Here is an 11,394-nt window from a genome sequence, read left to right on the forward strand (position 1 = left end):
ATTTATTAATATACTAGATAATAATAAGTCTTTTTTATTAGGCACAAAACTCATCAAGTTTACTACGTTACAACAATTGTGTACTTTTCATATTATAAATATCCAATATAAATCGGTTGTAACGAATAGCCACATTAGGTTATAACGTGAAACAGTTTGGAGCGCGGCGTTGTACGGGTGTGAAACATGGACAGTGGGCGCGGCGGAAAAGAAGAGGTTAGAAGCCTTCGAAATGTGGTGTTATAGGCGGATGATGAGGATAACGTGGGTAGAAAAGGTTAGAAATTAAGAGGCATTTGAAAGAATAGGAGAACAGAGGACTCTATGGAAGTCAATAAAAAATAGGTGAGATAGATTGGTAGGACACCTCCTCAGGCATAAAGGTCTAGTAAGAGACTTATTAGAGGCAGAAACAGGAGTTAGGACTGACGACCTCATAATGATGATGATGAATAATTAGTAAACTACATCAGGCAAATGGAGCGATAACCCTGTCGCATTTATTAATGATTTAACTAACAGTAAAAATAAACAACCTATACGAAAATTTTTGTCATTGGATTTTACAGTAAGTATTTTATTTTGCATAATTGGGGGTTTCAAAATCTTCTTCTTAGTTTGATCTACCTTTTCTCAAATCTTAGATACACCATTGACCCCAATGTCATACCATCGGTTATAATGAACTATTGAAGGTTTAGGAAGGATGAAAAAAGCTTAGAGCACACTGAAATTTCGAATTATCCCAATTTCAAAAATTAACAATCAAAATTAACATTACTGGGATTTCGAAGCAAGTACCTAAAGAGGTATTATGTGCCCCATATGCATATTATTTTTTTCACTTCAATTTTTGGCTGTCATCATGGAATTACCTGCTGTTTTAATGCCTATCCAGGGACGTAACAAGGTGTGGTCAAACCCCATTCATTGAAAGCTCTCGGCGACCCTGAATATCAACTTAACCTTACTTAACGTAAAATTTAAAACTGCAAGTACAACCCAAGACGCACTGTTCAGAGCAGAATTACGTGGAGTTTTTATTTATCGATCCAAAATTTTTACCTATTACATTGTCTAAATCGGGAGTATTTAAGATGTTTCACTTGATAAGCATGATTTCTAAATTATTTGCACAAGAAAAATTTACTTTCTTGGCAGATAGTTGGTGAACAATAGCAAACGTGCCAGCCCGAGATAAAAATGTTCAGTCTCTCAGAGTCTCTGAAAGCGAGACTCGATTCTTTGTCTCTCATCGAGTCTCTCTGGTGGCGCAGAGAGACCGTCAAAAAACCTGCTTAGCGTCTCTGAACGAGAGACTCGAGTCGCTCATAGAGAGATCCTCATTTCGTATCCAGTCTCTGAACGAGAGACTCCAATCTTTCAATAAGTGGTGTCTCGATAGACATGGGTAAAATTATCTAAGTTCAACATATTTCAGAGATCCCAGTCTTTCTACGAGAGACTCGAGTCTCTCAATTTTTCAGTATTATTCATTTAGTCTCTCAGTGAGAAAGTCGAATCTCTGAATTAACAATTTTATCGTTCGAGACTCTCATACAGAGACTGTGAGAGATCCATAAAAACACCTAGGCAATAACTGAGAGACTGTAAAGACTGTGAGAGACGTTGAAAGACTTTGGAAGACACTGAGAGACTGAAAATTTTTATCTAGGTAGGGTAGGAAATAAACATAAGGTATGAGATGTTCTTTACTTTTTATGCCCAGCTGGGTAATATACTAATTACTAATAGGTACTATCAGACATTTTGAGTTTTATGAAATTTAGAGCATATAAAATCGACAACGATATGGCCCATGCAAAAATGTACTGGCTACGTCCCTGCTCCGTCTGAAAGGCTTTTGACGTGTTGTTTTTTCTGTTATCAATTTGCGTTTACATGTCTGCATACAGTCCCAGATTCCTAGTGTATATCACAGTTTCATTTCTAATAATATGAGAATTCCTTTCTAACGTAAGTGTGTTATATCGAAGAAGACAGGTACAATTGTGATTTGGGGAAGGGCCGTGGTCTAAACGAACTCTTATTGGGCCATCGCCTGATACCTTCAGCGGTACTACTTTGATATCGTGGGGGAAGGTTTTATGGACTGAGAGTGGGTGGTGAGATTTCCAGGTGTAATCTTTACCAAGTTAGGCTGAAGCCCAAATTTGAGTTAATGTTTATCAAGTCTTGGCCCAATATTGGCTGCCTAATTTTTGGTTAAGGTTGACCACCAATTCCTGGCGCAGTATTGGCTGTCCAATTTCGNCTAGAACTGTATAGTACTAGACGAAAATGTTTAGCAATTTGTTAAAACAAAAATGTATATAAATTAACAATAGAAAACAAAGCAAAAGTGTTATAGGGGTGTAGAACGTTAAGTTAACTCACTTGTTATTATTTTTGCCTAATTATGCTTTTAAATAAAGGATATTCTTAAATTTTAACGAGGCAGTTTAAATAATTTTGCAAATGGTACAGTACACTTTTGTCTAGTTCTCGCTCGGTGATCGGTGGAGAAATGAGCTCCGCAGATAAATATGATTGAATTTGGAATTATGTTACGGCGCATCCTAACTCTAACTTTTTGAAACGAACAGTACTTTTTATTAACTTTCCTGTAATCTGTAAAGAACTATTTTCTGTATTGTTTTCAAAATTTTAGGTTTAGTAGTGTCAGAGATAAAGGAGGAGACTGGTCAATTTTCATCTATTTCCTTAAGTAACTTTAAAACCCATATTTGGTAAAAAAACACTTTTTGAAAACTTTCACTTAATTTTTATTAAATTCTTAACAAGTTTCGACCTACAAGGNCCTTAGAACAAGCCCGGCTGTTTTCCGCAGCATTTTGTATATTTTTATTAGGAAAAAAAGCCGTATCTTACGGAAACCCTGCGACCGTTACATGGAACACCAGGGTTCCGCAGGACACCATTTGGGAATCGTTGCTCTAAAGCTACCGTTATCATAGGCGCGGCTAACGAATTTTCCAGCACTTTTGACTTATTTGACCAAGTTTATCTTATTCAGGAATTTTCATCTTTTTATCTTATTAACCTGTCAATCATTTTCTTTTCCGTACCTGTAGCATTTCATTATTTATTATTATTATTCTTATGACAAACGCGTGGTACGAATTAATGTAATTGTAAGATAAACATTCGCCTTTTCCCGATTAAATATTCGGTCATCATCGCGTCTTCTTCTGTCTCATATACATGAAGTGACTGTTGTCGAAATGTTGTAGTATTGTAGAATAATAATACGGTTGCCGAAGAATCTGACCCTTGCGGAGAATCGTGTTTTCTATATAACTGTGCTAATTGTGATGTTAATTACTTATTTATTATAATTCGTTCCTTTATTAATTCCTGACGTTTAGTGATCCGTGGGAAATCACTGCAACACCTGAGTTACCTGCTTTTCCTGTAAGTTTCACATAATTATTTTACTTCTTTTATAAGTTTTATCATTTAACTTTTGCTTTATAACAAAAATACACATATACAGTTACGAGTGCTTTTCCTATTAAAGAAAAAGGCTAATTTTCTTGTTTCTTCACACAAATAGCTTTATACCTATTGTTTTATTGAAAGTCCATATAAAATGACTCATGTATCTAGATCCTTACAAAAGACGGTATTTTTACCCTATTTGCTAAAAATGAAAATTATAATTTTAACTAGATAACACTTGGATTACTAAAAAGTAGATAACAGTTAATCTTAATTAAAAAATGGCTTTGGCTGTGACATAGATGCATAAAATTAGATTGTTTGTTTGTAGTAGACCCTACACATTATAAGGTAGGTAGGAACTTACAATAATTAGGTTCTGTAATCATTTACCACTTTCGTCCAAATTAATAGAAAATTATTATAACAGAAGTATTCAGTGTGTTTTTAATTGAATGAATCAATCAGAATGTAGGATTTTTTCCAAATTTTTAAACTAGATCATTAGCTTAGCATAAGTTTATATTTTGCAGCCAGGATTCAGAATAATAATAAATAAAAGACGTAGTAAATCAAGAGATAAATTCTCAAAGGGTTGAGGGTACGTGAAAAATGGTTAGAATATCTCCTTAAAAACTAAATAAAGAAAACATTCAATTTCACTAGTATTTCAATAGTGTGATAATCAAAAGAAAACCAGTTGTTTTGAAACTACCTGCATAGGTAAACCAAAATTTTCACTGAGCATAGAATGTGCACATTTCTTTGTCACCGTTTTTGCTAAATATGTGAAATAAAATTTTACAACCGCATCCATCTGAAAAATCTCCCAACTGGTCTTATTCATTTATTTGACACTTACGTCTCTTTTAATCGTGGTCAAATATTTAAACAACTTTATTTTTTTGTTACGGTTCAGTTTTATTCAACCATCTTCAGACTTTTACTGTTTGTTACTGCTTGTACACAGATTTTAACATAATTTTAAAAATTCTTTCTTGTTGAACTACTGTATATTAACATGGTTGAATGAAACCGAAACATAACAAAAAACATAAAGTTGTTTAATTATTTGACCACATATAAATTAAAAGAAACGTAAGTGTCAAATAAATGATTAAGACAAATCAGAAGATATTTTCAGATGGAAGTGGTTGTAAAATTTTATTTCACATTCAGCAAAAACGGCGACAAAGAATTGTGCACTTTCTATGCTCGGTGAAAATTTTGGTTTACCTATGCAGGTAGTTTCAAAACAACTGGTTTTCTTTTGGTTATCACCCTATTTGTAGTGAAATTAAATGTTTTCCTTATTTAGTTTTTTAGGAGATGTTCTAACCATTATTCACGCATCTCCAACCCTTTGAGAATTCATCTCTTAAATTACTATGGAAAGAACAATATAATTTAAAATTAACGGTCAGGAATCTATCTTAAATTTCTTTTAATAATCCTTCTAAGCACACATTTTTCTATTTATCGATACTGTAATTGCCTTAAATGCTGAAAATTTCTATCATATATATTTTGAAAGAAAATAATATCTATAGTTACTACCCTCCTTCAATGAATAAACTGACCCTTCCCTCAACGCACAAATTGAGTTTTTTGAGAGCAAAATAGTACATGGACTTGAACAAAGTAAAATATAGGGACAAAGAACACTAATTCCTAGGACATTCCTGTAGATCCCTTTTTGCAAAACCAAGATCAAGTCTGATTTTGCTTGTCACTACCTGATTACAATTGGTATAGATACTTACATTTGTATGAACTTAGACACCGAAAAATTTGATAGTAAAACTAGAGTTAAGAACTGATTTGGATTGCGTTTCCAAAATTATTTAATTAATTAATACTTTTTGAAAAATTTTGTGGCTTTAGTAAATACTTTTTTTATTAATTCATCATTGTACGAATTAGTATAATTACTATCTACATAAATACATATTTATTTATTTATTGTGTAATAAACCTAAAGCAGTAATTGCTAAAACAGTTGTTATTTTAATCGGCAATAACAACTTTTAGTAATAGCTAATAATTTAATTGTACTTTAATTGTCCTGTTTATATTATTAAAATTAAAATAATAGTTACTATTGTCACATTAGACAGTAGATATATAAGACTAATGTTTCTTATTTAACGTAAACACCTGATATTTTTTATTCTTCATATTTTTTCAAAATATTCTTGCAAATAAAAATTGGGCCCCAAATAATGATAATTTCTTTCAAGCCATACAGTTTCTGTTTTAAAAAGTGAAAGGCATCTTATATTACTTGAATATGATGAGCCAAACTGATAAGCTGTTTTTTTGCTAATGTTGAGGTTGTTTGTCCTTTCAGGTCATTCTAAAGATAGCTGTAAACAACTTGATTTTATGTGTTCATTATTTGTGCCTTTCGTTACTATGAAGAAATATTTTACAATTACCTAGAGAGAAAAGTGTAGAACATCATTAGAAAAACATTACTTTATGTATATATATATANTCTATTCTTAATTTTTTGAAAGTTGTAACATTTTACAAACCCTGACAATCGATTGCAAAAGTTTATTGAATATTTTAAAATTTATTAATCAGTTAAAAGAAAACACCATCTACTATTTTGTCTTTCATTGGTTGATGAGATGATGTTTTCGAATTTTAGGTACCAATTGGTTTATTATTATTATTATTGTTATTGATGACTGTGAGACAGGGTGCAAAAATGCTCAGGGACATCGAGTCGTCAGACCATTGTATCCCCATCCCCCCGTCTCGCACTCAGGTGTCCATAGACCATCTGCCCTACCAAAACACAGCAGCATCTCCAGGTTCCTGCATAACTCCTTAAAAAGTTCTCTATCTATTAATCTTGCCCCCAGACGTTTCTGTCGTTTCTCCATTAATGCTATGTATTCGTAGATTACGTGTCTCGGGGTTTCTTCCTCGCTTTCGCACTATTTACATAGGTAACTTAACTTCTTCCCTGTGTTTTGTGGGTGTAGCACCTAAGCTCGCTGTGCCCAGTAAACAATCCTAGGATAAGACGCTCCTCGTTCATCTTCATGTTCCTTAGCTCCATGTTCCAGCTATTTATGTATTTCCCGAGCAGCTCCTTGGACCATCTGTGTCCCAGATGTGTGTTCCATTTTTGCTTTCCCATGATTCTACTAATAGCGTTGTTTCCTTCTTGGTATGGTATTCCTACCTCCCCGTCCGGTTGTTCTTCCATATCTGCCCCCTGCTTTGCAAGTTCGTCAGCTTTTTCGTTACCCTTGTATCCCGAGTGACCAGGTATCCAGGTAATAGTTACTCTATTCCTCGTTCCTAGTTCATTTAAGGTATCCTTCACCCTTTGAACCAGCTTAGAGGTAGTTACTGGCTTCTCCAGTGCCATTACCAATTGGTACATACATTCGACAAAAATTTAAATGGGTCAATTTTGTATTAGAATATTGGTATTCCATACTCATGGAACTACATAATCGTGTATATTACTTTTCTGTTTCCGAGATATGTACATTCTCGATTTAAATATGTAATGATAGGTGAAGAAGTGAAGTAGAAGGAAAACATAAAATTAGAATACACGGAGTTGTCAAAATTGCTTAACATGAAACGAAAAAAAAAATCACTGGGAGTCATAATGGGACTGTATGGTAGGTGTTACCTATAACAATTTCAGAAAGGACATATATTGTCTAAAATAACCAAGTTTAGGTTTAGCTTTCAAATTGTTATCCATTTGTCGAAAGAAAATTTGTTTCATTAAACGGGTAAAATCAAAGAAAATCTTTTATAGGTAGCGTTTAGATGACTTATTCTGTTAAGTAATTGTAGATATGTTAGGCCCGAAGACCGAAAACGCTCAGTGGACGGAAAAAACGGCCACATCGCGTTCTGGCTACCTTCGAACGCACAGAACGCGGTTTGGCTGTTTTTAAACGCACAGAACGCGTTTTGGCTGTTTTTAAATGCTCGCAACGCGTTCTTAATGTTCGACTTGTATTATTTGCCCTTGTCTACCTGCGTACAATGAGATTTATATTGTACTTATAAAACATATGAATTTCAATCCATTTTCAGTTTTTAGGAAACAATTGAATTATTAACAACTATAATTGGATACCAAAGATGGGTTCGGTTTTTCTCGCCGAATCATTTCAACAATATTAAATTTCTTATAATTGTTTTTTCAGTTCTAGAAAGAAAGTTACACTGAACACTTATATTGTCGAGCATATGATATATGAATGAATGAATGAAAGTCAAGTTAGTTATTATATACTCAAAATCAATACCTCCTCTAGGAATTATTAGATGTAATTATAATGGAACCTTCTCGAAAAGTTAATTTCTAAAGCTCCTTTATCATTATCATATAGAGTTATCGGTATGTGCATTGTTATAAAATCGCCGGAAAGATCATACAAATTACAAATGATCATAAGTGTACTGTACTGGAATGATTATGAAGGAAAGTTGTACATTTTTAGTACCTTCAGTTTATCACAATAGCTAATAACCGTACACCTATTGTTTAGGTAAGTTGACAAAATCTTGAAATTACAAAAGGTTATTAAAATTTCATTCATTCATATATTATATGCTCGGCAATATAAGTGTTCAGTGTAACTTTCTTCCTAGAACTGAAAAACAATTATAAGAAATTTAATATTGTTGAAATGATTCGGCGAGAAAAACCGAACCCATCTTTGGTATCCAATTATAGTTGTCAATAATTGAATTGTTTCCTAAAAACTGAAAAATGGATTGAAATTCATTTGTTTTATAAGTACAATATAAATCTCATTGTACGCAGGTAGAAAGCGGCAAATAATACAAGTCGAACATTAAGAACGCGTTGTGAGCGTTCAACAATTGACAAAACGCGTTCCGGCTGTTTAACAGTTACCAGAACGCGTTGCGAGCGTTTAAAAACAGCCAAAACGCGTTCTGCGCGTTCGAAGGCAGTCAGAACGCGATGTGGCCGTTTTTTCGGTCTTCGGGCCTAACAGATACACTTTATACAATAATAACAATCAACATGTTCATACAAACAAACAGCGCATTGTTAAACAAAAAATAACCGTAATATTATAAATATAATACAAACTGTTATCGATCGTAAAAAAATGGTGATAAGTAACTTTTCCTTTCTTGTATGTGATCTACGTTTAATCGTCACTATTAGCGGCGATGCTGAACCCTCCAAGATGTAAATGAATCATATTTTGTAATATATTCCTGTTCCAAATCCTTTACACAAAGAACACTAACTATATTCTATTCTTAATTTTTTGAAAGTTGTAACATTTTACAAACCCTGACAATCGTTAAAATGGAACATTTGCCACACATTTGTATACCAACACAAAAATAAAATAACTCAATTGTTAAAGATGTTTTGAATTTAATCTTTCCTGGTGGTAACATTGTTGTTATGTAAAATTAGTAGTAAGTTAGTTTTTAAGTCCTGGGTGTTCTTGCAAACGTTTTACATGTTGATCAGAAAATTAAATACTCAATTAAATCAGAACAAATAAGGTAAAAGACCCAGTTATTGACACTGGCCCAGTTTCTGACAATTTAAAGTTTATGTTGAATTAAAAAAAAAGATCTTAAGTGGGTTAATAAATTTTTTAAAAATTAAAATAAATTTATTCTGTACCTAATTAATGACAAGCACAATAATAAAAAATAAGAAAACTTAATAAAAAACAATCTTTAAGTGTGGAGTGACTGCGGAAGCCATTTTTTAGTTATGGTCTAAGCAAATTACGGAAGCGCGTTCGACGATTCAATCAGTGAAATAATCATTATATAAGTATAAAAATATAATAAAATATATATAAATTGTTTAATAATGAACCATTATTTAGTCTAAAAAATCAATAAATCATATTAAATAAAGCTTTATTAATAAAATATAAGTGTCAATAACTAGGCTCAATTTTATAGGTATGTCGCAGTTATTGACACTCACATTATTACCTCTTACTCAGCAGGACATTTGTTTGTTGACATCCATAAAATGTTTCAAAATTTGTATTTATTATGATTATTATGATTTGATATACTATTTTCTGTAATTACAGCGATAAATATTCATTTAATATTTTTGTGAATAAACTAAACATTATATTCACTGTTATAAATAATTCTTTCAAATACGAAAATGATTGTTGTAAAAGAAATTTCATCTTTGTTAGTGTTAAAATGATTATTACTATGATAATTTTTACTTTCAATTGAATTATAAATTTTATTGATGATACAAATACATATTTTTGTTTGTTATTTTCAGGAGTTAATTATTTTTGTTAAAAATAACAATATCTTACTTATAATAAATATTTAATTTATCTTTAATGAATACTTAATTACTTACAGTTTATTTAAACTTGATAATACATAATTTAACCTAGAGAGAATCATTATCAAATATGAGTGTCAGAAACTAGGCCGATGGCAGTGTCAGAAACTACAGCACAAGAAATTTTAAGTGTCAGAAACTGGGTCTTCAAACATCACTTTTTAAATCATTAATTAAAATTACTAATTCGCTTCAAATAATTATATCGCGTATATGAGTTTTTCTAGAAACTCTGAACTTGTTTATAGTATAAAAATTATTTATTCTAATTAAATATTATTTTAGTTATCGTAATATAATCTCAGCTGTCACTCTTAGAGTGTCAGAAACTGGGCCTTTTACCTTAAGTGAATTTTTTTTTGGCAGTCAATATTACGCTACAAAAATATTGAATTGTCAACTTCAGTTTGTTTGTTTTATACTTTGTTTCTTTGCCTATTAAATTATCATCGTGAAAGATTTTATTAAATGTGTTAATTAAACTATTGACATTCTTGGTTCAATTGATTGGTTTGTAATTGATGAAAATCAAAATTATTTCAGTTTTTGCAAAAAACGTTTGTTGGAATCGATGCCTGGGCATTCCATTAAAAATTTGCTGTACTTGCAAGTTAGATTAGAAACGTTTAGAATTTGAATTGTTACATATTGTGAATATATGAAAAGTATAAATATTAAAAATAATTATCGATAAATGTAATATCTTCGTTAAAACCATTATTATATATTGTATTGTATTTTCCATTATCGAACTGTTATTGAAAACCTATGATCGAAATTTTTTATGTGGAAATTGAGCAATGTTTGATAAAAATAAAGTTGGAAGTGTTTGTTTAGTTTATTAAACAATGACGTTTTACTACCACTTTGACCTTTCTTGTTTGTGTATGTTTTTTAAACTTTTTTAACTAACAAAGTTCCCATATACTGATTTACCGGCCTCTTCCTATTTCAGTTAACTCCTTGTAGAATTTCAGCGAGGAAAAGTATGGGTAACATTAGCTATAGTTGAAACGTTCAAAATTGGCGTAGTCTGCACTAGAACTGTCACATTTACTTTCTTCTTTCAACTTACTAACTAGACTAGAGCGGTTTTTGACCGAATGCCTACTTTTACTCACGACAGACGTTATAGTAAACATAAAAAAGAGATGTCAGGTAGGAATTGCAGCGGCCATTAATAAAGAAAAAGGAATAACATTACATCAATTGACGTGTAACCGAAAGAGATGCATGATGATGTAAAACTATCAGAAACGAGACAGGTTAATTGTCGGAACACAAGGGTATGCCCCGGTTTTCGCACATAATCAGTGACGTACATTCAAATCTTCTTAGTACTGTTCGTTTCAAGAATTTATAGATATGTCCCTTCCCTTTATTAGGATGCGCCGTAGCATAATTCCAAATTCAATCATATTTGTCTGCGGAGCTCATTTCTCCACCGATCATCGAGAGAGAACTAGACAAAAGTGTACAGTACCATTTGCAAAATTATTTAAACTGCCTCGTTAAAATTTAAGAATATGCTTTATTTAAAAGCATATTTAGCCAAAAATAATAAC

General features: G+C 31.9%; 1 long non-coding RNA gene across 1 annotated transcript in view; it reads left to right on the plus strand.

Moving 5' to 3' along the window:
- The first annotated feature begins 2,837 nt into the window (after window positions 1–2,837).
- LOC108740310 overlaps window positions 2,838–11,394 on the plus strand; it is a 36,394-nt gene continuing 27,837 nt past the window's right edge. The window contains exon 1 of the long non-coding RNA XR_001938314.2: window positions 2,838–3,435. This is a non-coding gene — a long non-coding RNA (uncharacterized LOC108740310). The remainder of the gene's footprint in view (window positions 3,436–11,394) is intronic.

This window comes from Agrilus planipennis, unplaced genomic scaffold, assembly GCF_000699045.2.
Source record: "Agrilus planipennis isolate EAB-ADULT unplaced genomic scaffold, Apla_2.0 scaffold203, whole genome shotgun sequence".
Lineage (NCBI taxonomy): Eukaryota > Metazoa > Arthropoda > Insecta > Coleoptera > Buprestidae > Agrilus > Agrilus planipennis.